General features: G+C 39.9%; 2 pseudogenes; both read right to left on the bottom strand.

The window, feature by feature from the left end:
* The window catches only part of LOC118893871, a 231,231-nt pseudogene that overhangs the window by 122,065 nt on the left and 86,413 nt on the right, over positions 1-22,753 (bottom strand).
* LOC118893870 lies at positions 19,780-20,535 on the bottom strand (annotated as a pseudogene).

Below are 22,753 nucleotides of genomic sequence, written 5' to 3'. Positions count from 1 at the left end.
TTCTGATGTCTTAATAGGCAGAGTTAGCTTTGGGAAAATTTTTGAAGGAGGTGAAATTCTGTCTTTTCATTCTTACTCTCATTTCAGTGCTGCCTTTATCTCTCCCCTTGTAACCCCCTTCCCAGAAACCCAAACATCCAGTGCTCTTGCTGTGTCCAAGCATGAACATCCAGCAGTGCACCTGTTAACCATTCCTGGGCTGTTTTTGTTCATTGGAAAAATGGCTGATACTTCAGACAGTGTATAGGGGCTCTGCTTAGTGGTGAAGATGGGAGTGACAGTAGCAGTAAGTGTAGATATTGGCTTTGAAGATTTCTCTGTAAGTCCAAAAGTCTGGAGCTTGGAGAGTCCTACCATCTATCTGCAGGAAAGATCAAATTGTCTTGAATCTTCTAGAAATCCCCAGATGAGACCAGACAAGAGAAAGTATCAGGGAGCCACAAACAGTACTTCCTTGGTTCCTTTGTTGGACTCCCCACCTTTTTTCTTTTTCTTCTCTTCAACCCCCAGCTGCCAGGTTTTCTTTGGCAAGTTACTGAAGCAGCTTTTTACTCTGTTTTGTTATCCCTCTCCCCAGCTGACCCCAGAAATGCTTAATTTGACTGTGTGAAAGTCATGCTAATTTCAGTCATTTATGTAATCATTTGCCATTTATGCCAAATTGCTGTGTAATACTACAGTGATCATGCATATCATTAAATATGTGTCACATTAGCCTTGTGGTGGGTTTTATTTGATTATAACACTAAATCATGCTTAGGATTCTTAGACTTCATGGTTTGTTGCTTACACAATATTGTGATCATTTCATAGCTTAAAAACTTAGAATGTTGCCACTGAGGGAAACTTTGACAGAACATATTTCTTCTCCTTCCAGCCTCAATATAATGTCAAAATTGACAGTATGTGCATCAGTGCCATTTTGGGGGTTTCTAAATCTACCTTTTTGACTTCACAATGCTAACTGATTCCACAAATTCATCTTTTTGATATATTTCAAAAATAATCTTTTAAATCGTGCTTTAAAAAAAAAGGCACACTTGGGCTTCCCTGGTGGCGCAGTGGTTGAGAATCTGCCTGCCAATGCAGGGGACACAGGTTCGAGCCCTGGTCTGGGAAGATCCCACATGCCGCGGAGCAACTGGGCCCGTGAGCCACAATTACTGAGCCTGCGCGTCTGGAGCCTGTGCTCTGCAACAAGAGAGGCCGCGATAGTGAGAGGCCCGCGCACCGTGATGAAGAGTGGCCCCCGCTTGCCACAACTAGAGAAAGCCCTCGCACAGAAACGAAGACCCAACACAGCCATAAAATAAAAAATAAATTAATTAATTAATTTAAAAAAAATTAAAAAAAAAAAAAGGCACACTTAACTTTTCCTACTGGATCAGCTTTTTCATGTTCACCATAAGTCTTCGCCCATATGCACAATATTAATACATACAAAAGAATAATTTCTCTCCTCCGAATGTAAATAACTACTTTTAGCATAGGAACAATACCTTAAAAGATTTACACTAAATATTAATAGCGCTCATCTGTAAATCTTGTATTATGGTTTTCTTTTACCTTTTTTATATTGGGGGGTACTATAATTTTTTAACAACAAGCATATTGTTACACTTATCTTCAGAAAGTAAATATTCTTTTAACACTGGAATGTTTCTTGGGTATATATTAAACTGTAATTTTCTAATTGATTTCTTCAATACTTTTTTTCACATCTTTACTGGAGTATAAATACTTCAAAATGTTGTGTTAGTTTCTGCTGTACAAAAAAGTGAATCAGCTATATGTATACATATATCTCCATATCTCCTCCCGCTTGAGCCTCCCTCCTACCCTCCCTATCCCATCCCTCTAGGTAGTCACAAAGCACGAACCTGATCTCCCTGTGCTATGCAGCAGCTTCCCACTAGCCATCCATTTTACATTTGGTAGTGTATATTCATCAATGCTACTCTCTCACTTCATCCCAGCTTCTGCTTCCCCACCCCCATGCCCTCAAGTCTGTTCTCTACGTCTGCGTCTTTATTCCTGCCCTGCCACTAGGTTCATCAGTACCGCTTTTTAAAATTCCATATATATGCATTAGCATGTGGTATTTGTTTTTCTCTTTCTGACTTACTTCACTCTGTATGACAGACTCTAGGTCCATCCACCTCACTACAAATATCTCAATTTCGTTTCCTTTTATGGCTGAGTAATATTCCATTGTATATATGTGCCACATATTCTTTATCCAATCATCTGTTGATGGACATTTAGGTTGCTTCCATGTCCTGGCTATTGTAAATAGTGGTGCAATGAACATTGTGGTACATGTCTCTTTTTGAATTATGGTTTTCTCAGGGTATATGTCCAGTAGTGGGATTGCTGGGTCATATGGTAGTTCTATTTTTAGTTTTTTAAGGAAACTCCATACTGCTCTCCATAGTGGCTGTATCAATTTACATTCCCGATAACAGTGCAGGAGGGTTCCCTTTTCTCCACACCCTCTCCAGCACTTATTGTTTGTAGATTTTTTGATGATGGCCATTCTGATGTGAGGTGATACCTCATTGTGGTTTTGATTTGCATTTCTCTACTGATTAGTGTTGTTGAGCATATTTTCATGCATTTGTTGCCCATCTGTATGTCTTCTTTGGAGAAATGTCTATTTAGGTCTTCTGCCCATGTTTGGACTGGGTTGTTTGTTTTTGTGATATTGAGCTGCATGAGCTGCTTGCATATTTTGGAGATTAATCCTTTGTCCGTTGATTTGTTTGCAAATATTTTCTCCCATTCTGAGGGTTGTCTTTTTGTCTTGTTTATGGGTTCCCTTGCTGTGTAAAAGCTTTTAAGTTTCATTAGGTCTCATTTGTTTATTTTTGTTTTTATTTCCCTTACTCTAGGAGGTGGGTCAAAAAGGATTTTGCTGTGATTTATGTCATAGAGTGTTCTGCCTATGTTTTCCTCTAAGAGATTTATAGTGTCTGGCCTTACATTTAGGTCTTTAATCCATTTTGAGTTTATTTTTGTGTATGGTGTTACGGTGTGTTCTAATTTCATTCTTTTACATGTAGCTGTCCATTTATCCCAGCACCACTTATTGAAGAGCCTGTCTTTTCTCCACTGTATACTCTTGCCTCCTTTATCAAAGATAAGGTGACCATATGTGCGTGGCTTTCTATCTTGTTTCATTGATCTATATTTCTGTTTTTGTGCCAGTACTATATTGTCTTGATTACTGTAGCTTTGTAGTATAGTCTGAAGTCAGGAAGCCTGATTCCTCCAGCTCCGTTTTTCCTTCTCAAGATTGCTTTGGCTATTCGGGGTCTTTTGTGTTTCCATACAAATTGTAAAATCTCTTGTTCTAGTTCTGTGAAAAATGCCATTGGTAATTTGATAGGGATTGCATTGAACCTGTAGATTGCTTTAGGTAGTATAGTCATTTTCACAATATTGATTCTTCCAATCCAGGAGCATGGTATATCTCTCCATTTATTTATGTTATCTTTGATTTCTTTCATCAGTATTTTATAGTTTTCTGAGTACAAGTCTTTTGCCTCCTTGGGTAGGTTTATCCCTAGGCATTTTATTCTTTTTGTTGTGATGGTTAATGGGATTATTTCCTTAATTTCTTTTTCTGATCTTTTGTTGTTAGTGTATAGGAATGCAAGGGATTTCTGTGCATTAGTTTTGTATCTTGCAACCTTACCAAATTCGTTGATTAGTTCTAGTACTTTTCTGGTGGCATCTTTAGGATTTTCTATGTATAGTATGATGTCATCGGCAAACAGTGACAATTTTACTTCTTCTTTTCCAATTTGTATTCCTTTTATTTCTTTTACTTCCCTGATTGCTGTGGCTAGGACTTCCAATACTATGTTGAATAATACTGGTGAGAATGGACATCCTTGTCTTGTTCCTGATCTTAGAGGAAATGCTTTCAGTTTTTCACCATTGAGAACGATGTTTGCTGTGGGTTTCTTGAATATGGCCTTTATTATGTTCAGGTAGGTTCCCTCTATGCCCACTTTCTGGAGAGTTTTGATCACAAATGGGTGTTGACTTTTGTCAAAAGCTTTTCCTGCATCTATTGAGATGATCATATGGTTTTTATTCTTAAATTTGTTAATATGGTGTATCACACTGATTGTTTTCCGTATATTGAAGAATCCTTGCATCCCTGGGATAAATCCCACTTGATCATAGTGTATGATCCTTTTAATGTGCTGTTGGATTCTGTTTGCTAGTATTTTGTTGAGGACTTTTCCGTCTATGTTCATCAGTGATATTGGTCTATAATTTTCTTTCTTTGTGATATCTTTGGCTGGTTTTCATATCAGGGTGATGGTGGCCTCATAGAACGAGTTTGGGAGTGTTCCTCCTTCTGCAATTTTTTGGAAGAGTTTGAGAAGGATAGGTGTTAACTCTTCTCTAAATGTTTGATAGAATTCACCTGTGAAGGCATCTGGTCCTGGACTTTTGATTGCTGGAAGATTTTTAATTATAGTTTCAATTTCATTACTTGTGATTGGTCTGTTTATATGTTCTAATTCTTCCTGGTTCAATCTTGGAAGGTTTTACTTTTCCAAGAATTTGTCCATTTCTTTCAGGTTGTCCATTTTATTGGCATATAGTTGCTTGTAGTAGTCTCTTATGATCTTTTGTATTTCTGTGGTGTCAGTTGTAACCTCTCCTTTTTCATTTCTAAATTTATTGATTTGTGTCCTCTCCCTTCTTTTCTTGATGAGTCTGGCTAAAGGTTTATCAGTTTTGTTTATCTTCTCAAAGAACCAGCTTTTAGTTTTATTGATCTTTGTTATTCTTTTCTTTGTTTCTATTTCATTTATTTCTGCTCTGATCTTTATGATTTCTTTCCTTCTACTAATTTTGGGTTTTCTTTTTTCTTCTTTTTCTAGTTGGTTTAGGTATAAGGTTAGATTGTTTATTTGAGATTTTCTTGTTTCTTTAGGTGAGCTTGAATTGCTATGAACTTCCCTCTTAGAACTGCTTTTGCTGCATCCCATAGGTTTTGGATCATCGTGTTTTCATTGTCATTTGTTTCTAGGTATTTTTTGATTTCCTGTTTGATTTCTTCAGTGATCTCTTGGTTATTTAGCAGTGCACTGTTTAGCCTCCATTTATTTGTGTTTTTACTGTTTTTTTTCCTGTAATTGATTTCTAATCTCATAGCGTTGTGGTCAGAAAAAGATGCTTGATATGATTTCAGTTTTCTTAAATTTTCCAAGGTTTGATTTGTGACCCAAAATGTGGTCTATTCTGGCGAATGTTCTGTGTGCACTTGAGAAGAAAGTGTATTCTTCCACTTTCGGGTGGAATGTCCTAAAAATATCAGTTAAGTCTATCTGGTTTTTGTGTCATTTAAAGCTTGTGTTTCCTTATTTATTTTCTGTCTGAAAGATCTGTCTATTGGTGTAAGTGGGGTGTTAAAGTCCCCCACTATTATTGTGTTACTGTCGATTTCTCCTTTTATGGCTGCTAGCATTTGCCTTATGTATTGAGGTGCTCCTATGTTGGGTGCATAAATATTTATAATTATTATGTGTTCTTCTTGGATCAACCCCTTGAGCATTATGTAGTGTCCTTCCTTATCTCTTCTAACGGTCTTTTTTTTAAAGTCTATTTTGTCTGATATGAGAATTGCTACTCCAGCTTTCTTTTGATTGCCATTTGCATGGAATATATTTTTCCATCCCCTCACCTGCAGTCTGTATGTGTCCCTAGGTCTGAAGTGGGTCTCTTGTAGAAAGCATATATATGGGTCTTGTTTTTGTGTCCATTCAGCCAGTCTGTGCCTTTTGGTTGGAGCATTTAATCCATTTACATTCAAGGTGATTATTGATATGTATGTTCTTATCACCATTTTCTTAATTATTTTGGGTTTGTTTTTGTGGGTCTTTTTCTTCTCTTGTGTTTCCTACTTAGGGAAGTTCTTTTAGCATTTGTTGTAAAGCTGGTTTCGTGGTGCTGAATTCTCTTAGCTTTTGCTTGTCTGAAAAGCTTTTGATTTCTCCATCAAATCTGAATGAGATCCTTGCTGGGTAGAGTAATCTTGGTTGTAGCTTTTTCCCTTTCATTGCTTTAAATATGTCCTGCCACTCCCTTCTGGCTTGCAGAGTTTCTGCTGAAATATCAGTTGTTAACCTTATGGGGATTCCCTTGTATGTTATTTGTTGCTTTTACCTTGCTGCTTTTAATATTTTTTCTTGGTATTTAATTTTTGATAGTTTAATATGTGTGTCGGCGTGTTTCTCTTTGGGTTTATCCTGTATGGCACTCTCTGCGCTTCCTAGAATTGATTGACTATTTCCTTTCCCATGTTAGGGTAGTTTTCGACTATAACCTCTTCAAATATTTTCTCAGACCCTTTCTTTTTCTCTTCTTCTTCTGGGACCCCTATAATTCGAATGTTGTTGCGTTTAATGTTGTCCCAGAGGTCTCTGAAACTGTCCTCAATTCTTTTCATTCTTTTTTTTATTCTGCTCTGTAGTAGTTATTTCCACTATTCTATCTTCCAGGTCACTTATCCGTTCTTCTGCTTCAGTTATTCTGCTATTGATTCCTTCTAGAGTACGTTTAATTTCAGTTATTGTGTTATTCATCACTGTTTGTTTGCCATTTAGTTCTTCTAGATCCTTGTTGAATGTTTCTTGTATTTTCTCCATTCTGTTTCTGAGATTTTGGATCATCTATACTATCATTACTCTGAATTATTTTCCAGGTAGGTTGCCTATTTCATCTTCATTTATTTGGTCTTGTAGGTTTTTACCTTGCTCCTTCATCTGTAACATATGTTTCTGTCATTTCATTTTTTTTTTGAGGGTGGGGCTGTATTCCTGTCTTACTGGTTGTTTTGCCTGAGGCATCCAGCACTGGAGTTTGCAGGCAGTTGGATAGAGCTGTGTCTTGGTGCTGAGATGAGGACCTCTGGGAGGTCTCACTCTGATTAATATTCCTGGGGTCTGTGATTCTCTGTTAGTCCACTGGTTTGGACTTAGAGCTCCCACCACAGGAGCTCAGACCTGACCTCAGGCCTGGGAACCAAGATCCTGAAAGCCATGTGGCATGGCAAAAAAAAAAAAAAAAAAAAGGAGCAGTACAATAGCAAAGAATAAAAAACAAAATAAATTTAGAAAGATAAAATATATATTAGGAAAAATAAAAATATAATTGAAACAACTGCAACAAGGTAAAATAAAACCACAACAGAAAAAAGAAAAAAAAAAAAAAGGAACATGCCAAAAGGCGCAGAACAATAACAAAGTATAAAGAATAAAATAAAAGATTTATTAGAAAAAATATAAATGAATTAAGAAGGTAAAATTGAACCCCAATCTAAAGAGGAAAAAAAAAAAAAAAAAAGGAGGGCTTCCCTGGTGGCGCAGTGGTTGAGAATCTGCCTGCCAATTCAGGGGACACGGGTTCGAGCCCTGGTCTGGGAAGATCCCACATGCCGCAGAGCAACTGGGCCCGTGAGCCACAACTACTGAGCCTGCGCGTCTGGAGCCTGTGCTCCGTAACAAAAGAGGCCACGATAGTGAGAGGCCCGCGCACCACGATGAGTGGCCCCCACCTGCCGCAACTAGAGAAAGCCCTAGCACAGAAATGAAGACCCAACATAGTAATCAATCAATCAATAAATCTTTAAAAAAAAAAAAAGGAGCCTTGGCTATGGGGGGCGGAGTTTAGGCTGGGGTGGAACTTAGGCAAGGGTGGGGTTTAGGGTGGGGTGGGACCTAGGTGGGTGGCGGGTGATGTTTGAGTGTGGGGCGGGGCCTAGGCTCAGGACCCACGCAGCCAGAAAAGGCCTTGGGGGTGGGGCCTAGGAGGGGTGACATTCAAGCGTGGGGTGGGGCCTCTGCTTAGGACTTGCACAGAAGGGGAGAGGCAGCACGTCCAAAGGGGGGCCTCCCGGAAGGTGGAGCTCTGAAGTTTGGAGGTAGGGCCCTGGGTGAGGGTGTGTGGGTGGGCCCAGTGCAGTTGGAGGGGGTCTCAGAGGGGGTCTCCGAGTGTAGAGGTAGGGCCCTGGGTGGGGATGTAGGGGCGGGGCTTGGGTTCTGCACGGCAGGAGGGAGGCTCCGTGGGCAGAGGATTAGGCCCAGGAGCCCAATAGGCTCTGTGGTACCTAAGTGGGCAGGGAAAGCATTGGCCCCATTCCCTTCCGTTCCTTCACGCCCCCCCTCCACGGTCTCCCCCAGAGTCTCCCCAGTCACTTCTGGACCCCTAACCGTGGGTCAGTCCTGCTGGGTGTAGTAGCTCCTCCCCACCTCTAGCCACCCCTCAGGGGTGCTGGTCTCAGAGGTGCAGCCTTTACTTTTACTCCCCCTTCCCTCCCTCCCACTCCCTCAGTACCCACGCGGCTGGAGGGGGCTTTGGTGGGCAGAGGATCAGGCCCAGGATCTCAGCAGGTTCCTGGGGGCCCACGTGGGCAGGGGAAACCTGGCCACACTTCCTTTTGATCCTCTGCCCTCCTGATGGTTCCCCAGTTTCCCCCTTCGGGCATGGGATCCCTTCCCCTCCCCCAGCCGCCCCTCGGGGTGCCAGTCCTGTCCCGCCTCCACTTCTCCTCCCCCTTCACTCCTCCCACACCCCACGTCCTACCCGGTCACTGGGGGTTCCTCCCATCCCCTTAGGTGTCTGTGGTCCTCCACCGGTGCCTGGTAGGTGCCCTAGTTGTGTGGAGATGCAAATTCCACGTCCTCCTAGTCTGCCATCTTGACTCCGCCCCCCTGATTTCTTCAATATTAATTACACTCTTGAAGATTATCTTTAGCAAACACATGTGTTATTTTAATGTTTGATCATTTTACTTTGGAAGTACAACCATACGCTTAATATCTTGTAACTGTTATGTATTAAAAATCAACGAAATTCTCATCCTCCATGTCCAATAAATTTTAATTCAATTCAGCAAATTTCACCTCTATCCTATGCCCAGACATACCATGGGCCCAGTGTTCATCCACTGTTGGATTCCTCATCTCCTTTTTTTAAAAACCTTGATTTTACTTATCCTTTTAAATTTATTCTAAGATACCTCACATTATTTTTGGAAGTGGAAATGTATGGCAAATAGTAAGGTTCTGTCTCAATGTACCAGTGCTTGCAAGAAAAGGATGACTGTTTTCTGAATGCTTTATGGTAGAATCAGGAGCAAATAGCTGCTATTCTTCATTTTTTCCACATGGTATTCTATTCACATTCTACAGTGCTCTGTGGAAACAGCTGTCAAAGGCAGGACACCCCAGGTGCCATGGGGCAGCTCATCTCTGCCATATGAGGAAAGACAAGATTCTGACTTACAGTTCAATTCCAGGTTTCTCTTAAAGGCAGGAAAGGGGAGAAGGGAAAAAAGAAAGGAGAGTGAAGATAAGAACAGGCTAAGGTGTATACTTATGTTTTGAACAAAGTTATCTGAAAAGCACAATGTTACAAATAAAAACATTTTCCTTTTAAGTTAAATAACTGAGCTGGGTTTTGCACCTGTCTCTCTTAAACTGCTGAAAAAGTCCCAAATGGAAATGTCATGACTGATGGCTTTAAGTATTTACCCATTGTGTCTCCTGAGTTGGGATAAAATAGCCACCTCCTGTCAACGTTGCTTGCCAAGTTGTAGACAAATTTTTAAAAAGGGTCTGAATTGAATACTATTTTTGACTTTGGCTGCAATGATCAAATTTGCCACTAGACAGAGCTGTTTGTCTTATTTTTGAACATTGCAGAGTTTAGGATTTTCAAGAGAAGTAGAGCCAATGAAAAGAGAAAACTATAAATGATAATATCTTTTATGAGATAGGTACTCTTAAAGTACACATTTAGAGCCCTTTTTTTTTGCGGGTAGTACATAATTTCCAGATTGTTCTGTTATTATCATTCAGGAGGCTGCAACTCAGTTTTCAAACTTCCACTCATCACCAGGAAGATTTCAATAGCTAATAAAGAATAATCAGGATGTATTATACAATTTGCTCCTTCTTTTATATTATAGTAGTTAAAGTCAGAGTGACATCCTAAATCCGGAACTCTTTCTGGAAACTTCTTGGTAATTTATTCTCTGCTCTTTTCTATGAAAACTGTTTATTTTATAAGCACAAAATGTGGAATTATAAGGGTGTCATATTTTTGTATGTTATAGATTTTATTTGCATAAAATATATTGAAAAATTTAAAATCACTACCATCCAAACTGAGTTCATTCTGAGCCCAATTCACAAAGCACTGAATTCTGGGGTTTTGTTAAAACCATGGTGTCAGGGGTTCTGCTGATGAAGGGTCTAAGCAGAGAACCCAGAAGCAGGTCCTTAATCTGTATACACATCAGTAATTTTTACCCTGTGAGGTTTACAACCCTATATCACCTCAAACAGTAGTTCTCAAAGTGTGGTCCCTGCACAAGTAGCATCAGCAGCACCTGGGGATTTGTCAGAAATGCAAATTCTCTGGCCCCATCCTAGCCCTACTGAATCAAACGTTCTGGGATGAGGCCCTGTACTCCTGTGTTTTAATAAGCCTTTCAGATGATTCTGATGTAGGTTAATGTTCGAGATCTGCTGATGTAGAGAAATAGCTTCCAAATGAAAGAGAGGAATCAAACTATGAAAAAAAAAAGAAGTTGGATGAAAAAGAAATAATACATGAAGCAGCAAAGAACATCTAAAAAGCTGTAGTTAATGATCTCAAGATATAAGAGGATGCTCTGAAAGAGAAAAGGAAGAGCTCCCTGAAATTAAATATATAATAAATATTTAATTCACATAATTAAATTAAAATAAACTTGCAAGGCTTCCCTGGTGGCGCAGTGGTTGAAAGTCTGCCTGCCAATGCAGGGGACACGGGTTCGAGCCCTGGTTTAGGAGGATCCCACATGCTGCAGAGCAACTAGGCCCGTGCACCACAACTACTGAGCCTGCGCGTCTGGAGCTTGTGCTCTGCAACAAGAGAGGCCGCGATAGTGAGAGGCCCGCGCACCGCGATGAAGAGTGGCCCCCGCTTGCCGCAACTAGAGAGAGCCCTCGCACAGAAACGAAGACCCAACACAGCCAAAAATAAATAAATAAATAAAAATTTAAAAAAAAATAAATAAAGGAATTCCTTAAAAAAAATAAACTTGCATACAAAATAAAATGAAATTTAATTAAAATAAAAACTCAACAGAAGGCTTTGAAGATAAAGTTGCAAAAACACCTATAAAGCTTTAAAACAAAAGACAAAGAGATGGAAAATTGGAAAGAATCAATAAGGGATTTAAAGGGTAATAAAAGACCCTCAAGATCTACTTAATAGGAGTTCCGCAGGCACATATAGGAAATTATCAAATAAACCATATAAAAAAATTTCTCAAAGTTGAAATGTGTGAGTTCCTCAACTGAAATATCCCACTCACTGCCCAGCCCATGAGAAAAACTCCAATAAGGCACATTAATGTGAAAGTTCAGAACACCTGGTGAAAGAGAAGATCCTAAGAGTTTGAGAAAAGTCAAAAGTCACATAGAAAGGAAAAAGAAAATCAGAAGAGCATCTGAATTTGCACTAGCAACAATGGAGTTAGAGGGCTTCCCTAGTGGCGCAGTGGTTGAGAATCTGCCTGTTAATGCAGGGGACACAGGTTCGAGCCCTGGTCTGGGAGGATCCCACATGCCGTGGAGTGGCTGGGCCCGTGAGCCACAACTGCTGAGCCTGCGCGTCTGGAGCCTGTGCTCCGCAGCAAGAGAGGCCGCGATAGTGAGAGGCCCGCGCACCGCGATGAAGAGTGGCACCTGCTTGCCGCAACTGGAGAGAGCCCTCGCACAGAAAAGAAGACCCAACACAGCCAAAAATAAATTAAAAAAAAAAAAAAAAAAAAAGATGATGGTCACTAGACAATGGTGGTCTTGTTAAAAAAAAAAAGAAAAAAAAAACAATGGAGTTAGAAAAATAAATAGAGCAAAATCTTCAAAAATTGAAATGAAAATAAATTTTAGTCAAAATACTGTACCCATCTAGTCAACACGCAATTTTTCAGGCATGTGTCAGCTCACAAAATTTATTTCACCCGGTTTTCTTTCTTATGATGCAACTGGAGTAAATGCTTCAACCAAGTAAGAAAGTAAATCAAGAAATAGGAAGACATGGGATTAGGAAATAGTGGATCCAACACAGGAAAATGACAATGCATATTCTAGGATAACAATTATGCAGCCAACCTAGAAAACTACCTGTCAGATTAGAGCAGGAAGTTGGAGTGGAGTATCTAAGAAAAAAAAATGTATTATGTGATCATCCAATGTGTTTGATCACTTAGAAAATATCAAGAAGCATTGGAAAGATCTATTACTTTAGTGATAGGTCACAGAAAACTAAGCAAAATTAAAAATGAGGCAATTACTGACTTTAGGAGAAAACAAAAAGTATAAGAGAGAAAACTAAAAGCACATGGTACTGTGTTTTTAGCTCAGCAATGAAAAATATTTATCCCATTATACAAATGTAAATGCTCACTTCCATTTTAACCAAAAATTACAAAAAAAGAGAAGAAAAAGAAACTGACAGACTCTATGATGAAAAATGTCAAAATTAAACCAATTTAAGTAAAAGAGGTTTAAAAAATAATTTGCATTAATTTTATACCATTTGTTGGTTCTATATTCAGACATTCAACTCAATAAACTTCAGCTGGGAGTCAGCAAAGAGCCCAGTTGAAATGGTCAAATGGGTCACAAATCAGTCCAGGAAAGTCTTATTGACTTACAGTGACTCTCAAAGTGTGGTCCCACCTGGAAACTTGTTAGACACATTTACACCACCTGGAAACTTGTTAGAAATGCAAATTTTGGGGTTCATCCAAGACCTACTGAATCAGAAACTCCAGGTTTGGTGCCCAGCAATAACAAGTCTTCCAGGTGATTCTGATGCATGCTAAAGTTTGAGAAATACAGATTTATGAAAACTTGTTCTCAGCTTGGGCTGAAAAACACTATTTAGAGTTGATTAGGGTTTCTAAATTGTGAAGGAAACAAAAGAAAACAAATTTAGGTACCAAGAACTTAATTGCACCTTGCTAGTATTTTCTCTGCAATTTAACCCATTTTATTCTCCATTAGTCTACCTCTTATTTGATATTTGATTTATAATTTGGGGAATAAATGTTAACCTTTGCTAGATGAAAAGTTGAGTAAATTACCTTAACATTATCTGATGATTATTTGCCAATCCTGTGTCTAGATACACAAGACCTCAAACAGAATCCCCAAACATATTTATTCCGAGTATCCACATCACTATATGTCCTATGCCATGTTGAACAGTGGCAGAGTTGCTGGCATCTTCTTGATGTATACTGATTCACTGTCTTATTGGTTGACTTGCAGGAAACCAATGCACATGCCCCATCAGTGAGTGTAGCTCTATAATTCTGTAGGTTGTTCTCTCAGGGAAGAGTTTGGCTCCTGTTTTTCTAAGAAAGTTGAAATTTTGCTAACAGTTTTGACATATGTAAAAGTATCATGCTTTTAATATTACAGTTGTGGTACTGGGCAAATGATCCCATACTGAGTTCATAAGCTTCTCTTCCCCACCTCTCATACTTCTAGATCAGTGATTAGAACCATGATCTGACCAGTTGGTCAGGCTACAGACACGGGGTTTGCCCATTAATTCGTTCAATAAAAATTGAGTGCTTACTACATACTGGCTGTTCTAGGAACTGGGAATACAGCAATGAACAAAACAAGACAAAAATCCCTGCCTTCAAGGAGCTTATGTTCTAGTAGCAGGAGATAGACAATAACCAAAATAAATAAGTAAATTACTGTATATTGTAAATCAAAAAGTGATAGGTATTAAGGAGGAAACTTGGGATTACTGTCATGGAGGTTGAAATGTTTAGTAGGATGATGAGGGGAGGCCTCACTGAAAAGGTGATATTTTAAAAAAAGACCTGAAGAAGGCAAGGGTGTGAACCATACTGGTATCTGGGCAGAGCAAATAGCAAGAGCAAAGATTGTAAGGCAAGCTCATGCTTGGAATGTTTGAGAAGAGCAGGATATGGGAATGGTGAGGTAGAGTGAGCTGCTAGGAGGGCAGTAGGGGTGAAGTGATTGAGGCAATAGGGCTGGGGTGGGGCTGTGTTGTATAGACTTTGTCATCCTTGTGGCCCACTGTAAAGACTTTAGCTTTCTGTTATTTTTAAACAAATGCTTTTCTTTTTTTTTTTAAGATAAATTTATTTATTTATTTTTGGCTGCGTTGGGTCTTCGTTGCTGCGTGCGGGCTTTCTCTAGTTGTGGTGAGCGGGGGCTACTCTTCGTTGCAGTGCACGGGCTTCTCATTGCAGTGGCTTCTCTTGTTGCAGAGCACAGGCTCTAGGCGCACGGGCTTAGTTGCTCTGCAGCATGTGGGATCTTCCTGGGGACCAGAGCTCGAACCTGTGTCCCCTGCATTGGCAGGTGGATTCTTAACCACTGCGCCACCAGCTTTCATCCCTAGCTTTCATCTTGAATGAGATGGGAGCCACTGCAGGGTTTTGAGTTGAGGAGTGACATGACCTGACTCATCTGTTGAGAGTGATGACTTCCCATCTCCTTTACTCTCTCAGTCAGTCTCCAAGGACTATCAAACCTATTTCCTCTCTATCTCTCAAATCTGTCCCCCCTCTCTCTCTCTCTCTTTTTTTTTTTTTTTCCATCATCACTGCCAGCACACTAGTTCAGGAAACCTTAATTTCTTACTTGAGTCATCTCAATAGCTTCTTAGTAGATCTCCTGTCTCCTGTTTTCTTCCCTCAAATTCATTTTCCACAATGTGTCCAGAGTAACCACTCTGAAAATTTCATAGATTTACACTCCTGTAAATAGTTAAAGCTATCTATAGCCTTCCTTTTTTACCCCTGAAAATAAATTCCAAACTCCTCAACAAGACTTTCCATGGTCTGTGTCCTAATCTCCAGCTTCATGTATCCCTTATTCTCCCACTTCACACGATAACGCTCTGGCCATACTGAACTTCGTTCCTTGAATACATGATGTTCTCTTTGCTTCTGAAACTTCACGGATCATTTACTCCAGGAAGACTTCGCTGATTTTAAAATCTGAATTGGTTTACCTTCTTTTTGCTCTTACACCACCCTCTACTTTCCCTACACTGAATCTGTCATTCCACATTCCCATTGTTTCATTATCTCTTTTCCCATTCTGCCCTTAGGCTTGGTGAGGACTGTCTTGCTCATTTTATCCCCAGTGTTGCACTGTTTATGACACATAGAAGGTGCTTGATAAACAAGGGGTGAATGGTGAATGGATGCCAAAACTTTTTGATGGATGAGAACACTTTAAGGCCATTAACAAATTCCTTTTTGTCACAGACAGGAGACACTCAAATATTTGTTGTGTGCATGAAAGAAGGAATCAATAAATAAAAGATTTGTTTTGATCCTTTGTGCTCTGCTTATTTCCCCGATTGTCCAAATGCTCCTCAGTAATGTGATATGTGGCCTCCCACTGGTCATACACATATGTGGAGCAGGTAATGGCTTACACAGTGTAACCTTGTGGTTTTAGAAGCATCCCTCACCATGAATCCTCCCCAACTTCAGCCCTGGAGGCACTGATACAAGCAGTACTGATTTGGGCTAGCTTTAGACACATGATCAACTTCAGAAGACTAAAACAGCAATGATCTAAGTGGTGGGCAGCAGAAACAGTGACTTTAGGGGAGGCCAATAGTTTCCACAACCAAAGGAGAAACTCAATAATGGGTTACAACTATAGCGCCATTTCCTTTTTTTAAGTTTGAATGCAGCAGAAGCCTCAGCAGTGAGTGTATACTGAGATTTGTTCACGAGTACATGTACAAGACCCATAGGCCTTTTAGAAATAGGTGGGCAGTTTTGGAGAACTTGAGTTTCCTCAGTCATGACTAGATGGGCATATTTGATTTCTGTCTTTGCCATTAATTTATCAGAGGGATATTACTTGTAAGTTTTATTCCCAGGATGCAGTGACCTAGAGAAACATAGGTTACATCCTCTTACAGGTAGTACTGTTGGACTTCTCCCCAAATCATCAACCTATGAATAAAGGAAAGCTAAATGTATTAGCTCACTGTAGTAAGGGAGACCACCACCTTACCAATCCCAGCAGTGTCTCAGAAAGTGGAAGTCAGAAGTGGTCTAATTTTAGGGCTTTGGGGTCTGAGCTCAAAGTGGTTTGAGGTAGGTCTTTCAAGATGAAGAGATGATCTGGATTGGGCAAAGTCTGTGATATAACAGGATTGGTCGACTCTGTGACACAAGGGTCTTGAAACAAGCCATGAGTAAACTTGGTATGATAAGTAAGTGTTTGCCAAGGTGAGCAGACTCTTGTCTCTGTTAATTATCTGTGGGAATTTCCTGAAGCAAACAGTGAAGTTTTTTCTTTTTTAATTGGTTTATAGCTTTATCTTTCCCAGGCAAAGTTTCCTGGAACAGACAACAAATTCATGTTGACCTAGCTGATCTATATTCTTTTCTTCTTTTAAGTGACAAACAATCTTTTCATTGTTCGCTGAAAAGTACAGGTCTGGAAAGAGTTTATTGCATTGTGTATTGAATGCAAGGTCTGATATTGCAAGGTATATATGACATAACAGTGTAACTTATATGAAATGATACATATTGTACATAAAGACAGTGCCCACCCCTCTAAACACTAAATTTAATGGAATGAGGTCTCTTATTCAATGAGAAATATAAACAGTGCAATCATAAACAAAGTGCACTAAGCAAAGAACTTTAAAATAGTTTTGTTGTGACATCTTCTTTGTCTACCTGAAGTTAGGAATGGTGGAGCCCAGGAAAAACTTAGCCAACAAAAAGCTAACACTCAAGGAGCTCTTCCCAGGAAGCAGGCTGCTGCCCGAGACAGGCTGGCACCCTGGTTTCCCTGGAGCCATTAGGCCCGCTCTAACTACCAGTCCCTGTCTTGGGGCTAGTTGGAGGCAAGTGGGAAGAATACCAGGTAGAAGGCAGATTCTATCACAACCGCTTGTACCACCCCAACTCTACACCTAGCACTTCTGATGTGTATCTTCCACTCTGAGCAAATACTGAAATGTGCTTGAGAACAAAAAGAAAACATTGGGAACAAAAGCCACTTTCTATACAGTCTGCAAATACCATTTATTCCTTTTAGCCATGTTTTCATGAAGATGCTCTAAAAGAGGCTGCTACTACTAAATTGCCAGTCAGGCAGGCCAGGATCAAGGGAACAAAACTTCTTCAGTTACAACTACGAATTCAAATGGGTTAAAATACAAATTTATTAGGGATCCAAAATCAATCTCTATTATTCCCGTGGCAACATAGTCAAGGGCTGCAACGACATTCACATTCCAAGGTCAGCTTGGAATATACCCACATTTCCCACCAAACTGAGAAAGCCCTGTGTAGAGGAGAACACACAAGATTACCACCACCACCTCCTCTCCAAACAGCATCAGGGCACGGAAAGCACATCACAGATAACAAATGCCAAAAATTAAAATTAAAATTAAAATTAAAAAAGCACATCTCAATATATCCACAGCAACAGAGGAAGACTTCTCTCCCCCGGTCTTCCTTGGCATAGGCAAAGCAGGACTGTTTGCAACAAGAGTGCCTAAGCTGACTACGGCCACACTCGCGAGAGAAATAAGGATTACAAAGTTTCTCTGTTCCCAGGTAATCAAGGATTATCAAATAATTTCCGGAACTAAGACAGTAGTCTCACCATCAAAGAAAATTTTCTTCTTGCCCAAGATGTTTTTATAAATGAGATTTCCCAATATCCCAGATTCTTTACTTAATATTAAACTACTAATGCACCAAGGACATCCTCAGAGCTCAAGCAGGAGTAATATTAATATTCTCAGATTTTTCTAGACTTTGCAGATCCACAAATATTTTATCAGACTATCCACTTAAGAGATTTGTAAGTCAACAGTAATAAACCAACTCTACATTTTTCTTATTGTTTATTAAAGAACACCTCACTCCAACAGGAATGAACCCCAGTTCAGTGGGTATCTTGTTCCCCTCAGCTCTACAAAGTAAATTTACTGTTCAGTCTCCATGTCCTTGACTCTTGTATGACTCACCTAGTCTAAAGAAAATCTTGTATAAAAGTGGAAAATTGCATACCCCGGAGGTAGCATTGGTATTAGTGCTGAAATAAACTTTAGGGGAATAACTATAATTGCTTATGGGACTGTTTACAGTCTTGCTAGAAACCCTACTCCTCCTGAACCTCTAGATTGAGAAATTCGAATAATTTAAACATGAGAGGGGATTTCATTGATAAAGGTCTAGTTTGCATGAAAGATTCTGGTCCATGGAAAGATGTGCGTCTAGCCCAAAATACTGGCCACATTTCCATTTTAAACATGTCCATTATTCTTCCCCACCACAGTATTGTCAAATTTTTTCCGCCCCTCATGTCACTGGTGAGCCCTCTCATTGCTGCTTCTATTTCTTTGGGCTGTTCTACTGCACATATGAGATTCACTGAAGTTCTCACTTTAATGTGTAGGGAATTTCCATTTCACACCATCAGCGCCCTAAAAACCATCAACTTGGAACAATTTCTAATTAGAAAAGGTACAATTCCTCTTTATAAAGGAAACCAAAAGGGTGGTCTGGAAGATGAAAATACATCTTAGATATTCCTATAAAATGAATGCTTTATCTGCTACCAAAACCCAGAGACATTTACTGGATCTAAAGATTACATGGATTATGTAAAAGCATGAACATGGTAGTTTAAGATGTATTTTCAATTTTCCACTATATTATTTGGGCGGAAGCACTAGTCAGTATTACAGGAGCAAACTCAAAGCCACCCTACTGGCTTGCTTTCCTCCTGCTTTCAGTAAACTTCCACCAGCCCCAGTGAAGCCCGTCCCAGGGTACATCACTCAGCAACCTGCAGAGCTGCTCAGAGATGCAACTAGCACTCAGTGGGTAAACACTGCCTTGGGGCAGACCCAGGAAAGACTTACAGAAGATGCACAAAAATTCTTGGTTTTATAATATCTTCCCAGGAAGTCAGAAATAATTGGTTTTTAGTTAAAGACACTGAAATCTATGCTCAAAAACAATGTAATGCCTCAAAAAAGCAAAATCGAGAAAGGAAAACTATAGAAAAATACAGCTTAGTAATAAAAAGCTTACTTCGGTTAAATTATCATAGTAAGTCGGTACAATTTATTATTGTAGTTAGAAGCACAGCCTACCATGTTCTCATAAAACAGAGTACTAGTGAAGTACGAGAAAACAGTTCACAGAGATGATAGCCCTTTAGCCTTTTGTGACTTCAGAACTTAAAAAGACGAAGGCCAACTCGGACGTCTATTTGACATTCAGATAGTTACTTGCTCAACACAAACTGAGTTAGGAGATAGCTAAACATCTCATTCTTATTTACTTATGGTGTTCTCAGAAAGTTCCTATTTGGACGTGGCTAGTTCTCAACCTGGCTGCACATCGGAGTTTTATCTAAGAAGCTTTAAAAAATTACCAGACCAATTAATGCCCAGACCAATTACATCTGGAGGGTGGCGCCCAGAACATTAGTCTTTATGTTTTCCCAGGTGATTCCAACTTGCAGCCAGGCTGCACACCACTGATGTATCCCTTTCAGAAAGCCGTTGCATGAAAGCCATATCGTATCTAGATAGTACTGTTTATTCTAAATTTCACCAGAAAAATGCACTTTTAGAAGAAGACACAGTTGTGCTTCTTCTAAAGGCTCAGCTTACTGTTTCAGAAGCGCCGGTCCTTGGAGGTTATCTGGAGCGCTGCTTGAAGAGGAGGGAGTCCTAGTCTTGGCAGAGTAGGCAGAGTTTCAGGCTCCAGCAGAAACGAAGAAGGTCCAGATGCCCGTGAGCACCAGGATGATGTATGCAGACACCAGCTTTAATCCATAACGAGGATTTATGAAGCTCAGGGCTGACACCAGCAGATAAGGGAGAAGAACTACAAGAAGGGCGTACCACTTTTTTCTTCTCACAGGCATCCAAACACACAGTGCCCCAGAACACGTGCAGCAGTATGATCCCAGCGTCATGAAAGCTGAATTTAGGAAGCACTGGGGAGGGTCTCCATGAATGCCAACGGTGCCCGGCCCCAAAGAGTCAGACAGGGTATTTACAAAGGAAAATACTCCACTCATGATTCCAAAGCCCAAACCAGAAACATAAGCCATTAATCGCATAGAAGGTGCTGTCTCCCCTGGGTTTATACTCCTCAAACCCATACGGGCTTTAAAAAAAAAGTTTATAATATGCAAAACATCACATTTCTTGGATAAGGACTAACACTCCAAAGACCGGCAGATATTTCTGTATTGGTCCATCTTTGTCGTCAGCAATGGTTGCTACCATGAACCAAACAAGGGAGTGAAGCAGCAGAGACACCAACCTGAAGGAAGCTCCAATGACGGGGAAGATGATACGCAACGGCGGTGGCGATGGTGAAAATGCAGCGAGCGAGCGCAGGCGCGAAGGCAAGGAAGGCGCAGCCAAGAACACGGCCGCCGTCATGGCAACGGCGGAAGCCGGTCCGGGGGCCTCAGCTGATGTACATTCTTAATTAAGCCATGTTAAGACAGATGGTCTCAGCACTCATACCTTTTAATTACTGTCACTCTTAAATACTTTGGGACATTATGTGTCTCAATAGTTTCCAAGAACAAGTTTTGAAAAGGAGAGGGGATGAGGGTATAAAGCCTGAGGAGAGAGAAGCAGCACTATTGATAAAGGGTAGCCTGGGCAGCATGCAGAAAATGAGGGTGACAGAAATAAACTTACGTTTGTACAATTTTGTTTTAGGTAAGGTTTTTGCTTCAGCCAATAGAGTAATCAAACACAGATTTGATCTTTCCTTCCAGAGAATCACCTGTAAAAACCAACCACTGCTTTTTCTCGTTTTGATTTTTTATATTTTTTATTATTTCAAAAAATATTTATTTATTTATTTGGCTGCACTGGGTCTTAGCTGTGGCACAACTAAGGATCTCTGTTGCTGTGTGCAGGGTCTTCTTTAGTTGCAGCATGCGGAATCTTTACTTGTGGAATGAAGGATCTAGTTCCCTGACCAGGGGTCCAACCCAGGACCCCTGCATTGGGAGCGTGGAGTCAACTGCTGGACCACCAGGGAAGTCCCTCACTTTTTGATTTTTTAAAATTGAAGTATAGTTGATGTACAATATTATATAAGTTACAGGCATACAACATAGTGATTCACAAATTTCAAAGGTTATACTCCCTGTGTTGTACAATATATCATCGTAGCTTATTTATTTTATACATAATAGTTTGAACCTCTTAATCTGCTACACCTGTCTTGCCCCTCTTACCTTCCCTCTCTCCACTGGTAACCAAGAGTTTGTTTTCTATATCTATGAGTCTGACCAACCACTCCTTTAAATGACTGAGATTGAAGTTTCCTGCTGCACTCCAGACAGTTACGACCCATGGAAATAGACATTCCACAGATGATGGCGGGCCGAGTGATGGTTTCTCACTTACTCTTCTTTCACAGCATGCATTTGAACACGGCAATGATGAGTGAGGGAATTATGAGGAAATGATAATGTAGTACTGCGGCAAAAAAAAAGCATCTGTATTCTGGTATTAAAATAGTTGTGGATATTTGGTTAATCTAGGCTCAATGCTCTGAAACAGTCTCCAGTCAGTAGTTTAGGTAAATACTCTCTCGTCATTGATTTAACAAGGCTGAACGTATGGTGACTGGACATTTTCAAGGCTGAAGACTGTAGGAATGAATAACTCAAGGTCTGGAGTGACATGGAATTGGATATAAATCCTTACCCTAAAAACTTTTTAGTTTTGTGATCTTACATAAGTTGCTACTTAGTTACAACCCTAGTTTCTCATATATAGACATTAGGTTCATTTTTTTTCACATAGAAAATGGCGATCATCAGTAGCACCTGATACGACTGTGGTAAATAACAATAACATCTATGTAAAACTGTCAGCCTAGCTCATAGTGTGGACTCAGTAAATGTTAGACATTATTATTATCATTATTCCTAGGTATAAAGTATGCTTTGGTGCTCATTTAAAGATGAGAGACATAGATACATAGATTCAAAGAATAGTAGTGTCAGGAGGGACCATAGAGATGTTCTGATCCAGCATCTTTATTTCACGGGAGAGGAAGCTGAAGACCAAAGGGAGCAAATAATACCCAGAGTGAAAAAGCCAGTTAGTGGAAAAGGAAGGCATCACGTTTCCATGGCTTGCCTTGCAGCCAGCGTGTGCCTGTGAAGGGCAGCTGCGGGAGACGAGCCTCTGGGGTTCTTGTTGATAGCCACTTGTGCAGAGCCTTTTGTTCACTGTAGATGGTTAGGACCTGATCTAATTTGCAGTATTTTCAGCGGAGAATTGAAAGCGGTCTGACATGATTTGACTCTTGGAGCTCAGATCCTTTAGTTTACTGGGTACAGTCTCATTACTTTGCAATAACTAATATCTTTAGGGTGTGCAGTAAATATTTAAGATTTAAATAAGCCCTAGGTGAATGCTAAACTCCTCATTTGTTGACACATTCTTCTCATACTCAGCAACTATTCCAGCAGCTTCTCTTGCCAAGGAAATACCAAATATGTTGAAAGATAAAACAGCTGCAAATATCAAAAAACCTAGCTTTTTAAGGGGGTTTCCAAAATAAATGGTTGAAGAACCTAGAAAGTGATTTTACAGTGATGTAGAACAAACCTTTAAGCAATTATAG

The sequence above is a fragment of the Balaenoptera musculus genome, chromosome 4, assembly GCF_009873245.2.
Source record: "Balaenoptera musculus isolate JJ_BM4_2016_0621 chromosome 4, mBalMus1.pri.v3, whole genome shotgun sequence".
Classification (NCBI taxonomy): domain Eukaryota; kingdom Metazoa; phylum Chordata; class Mammalia; order Artiodactyla; family Balaenopteridae; genus Balaenoptera; species Balaenoptera musculus.
This window is presented reverse-complemented; position numbering and strand designations above follow the sequence as displayed.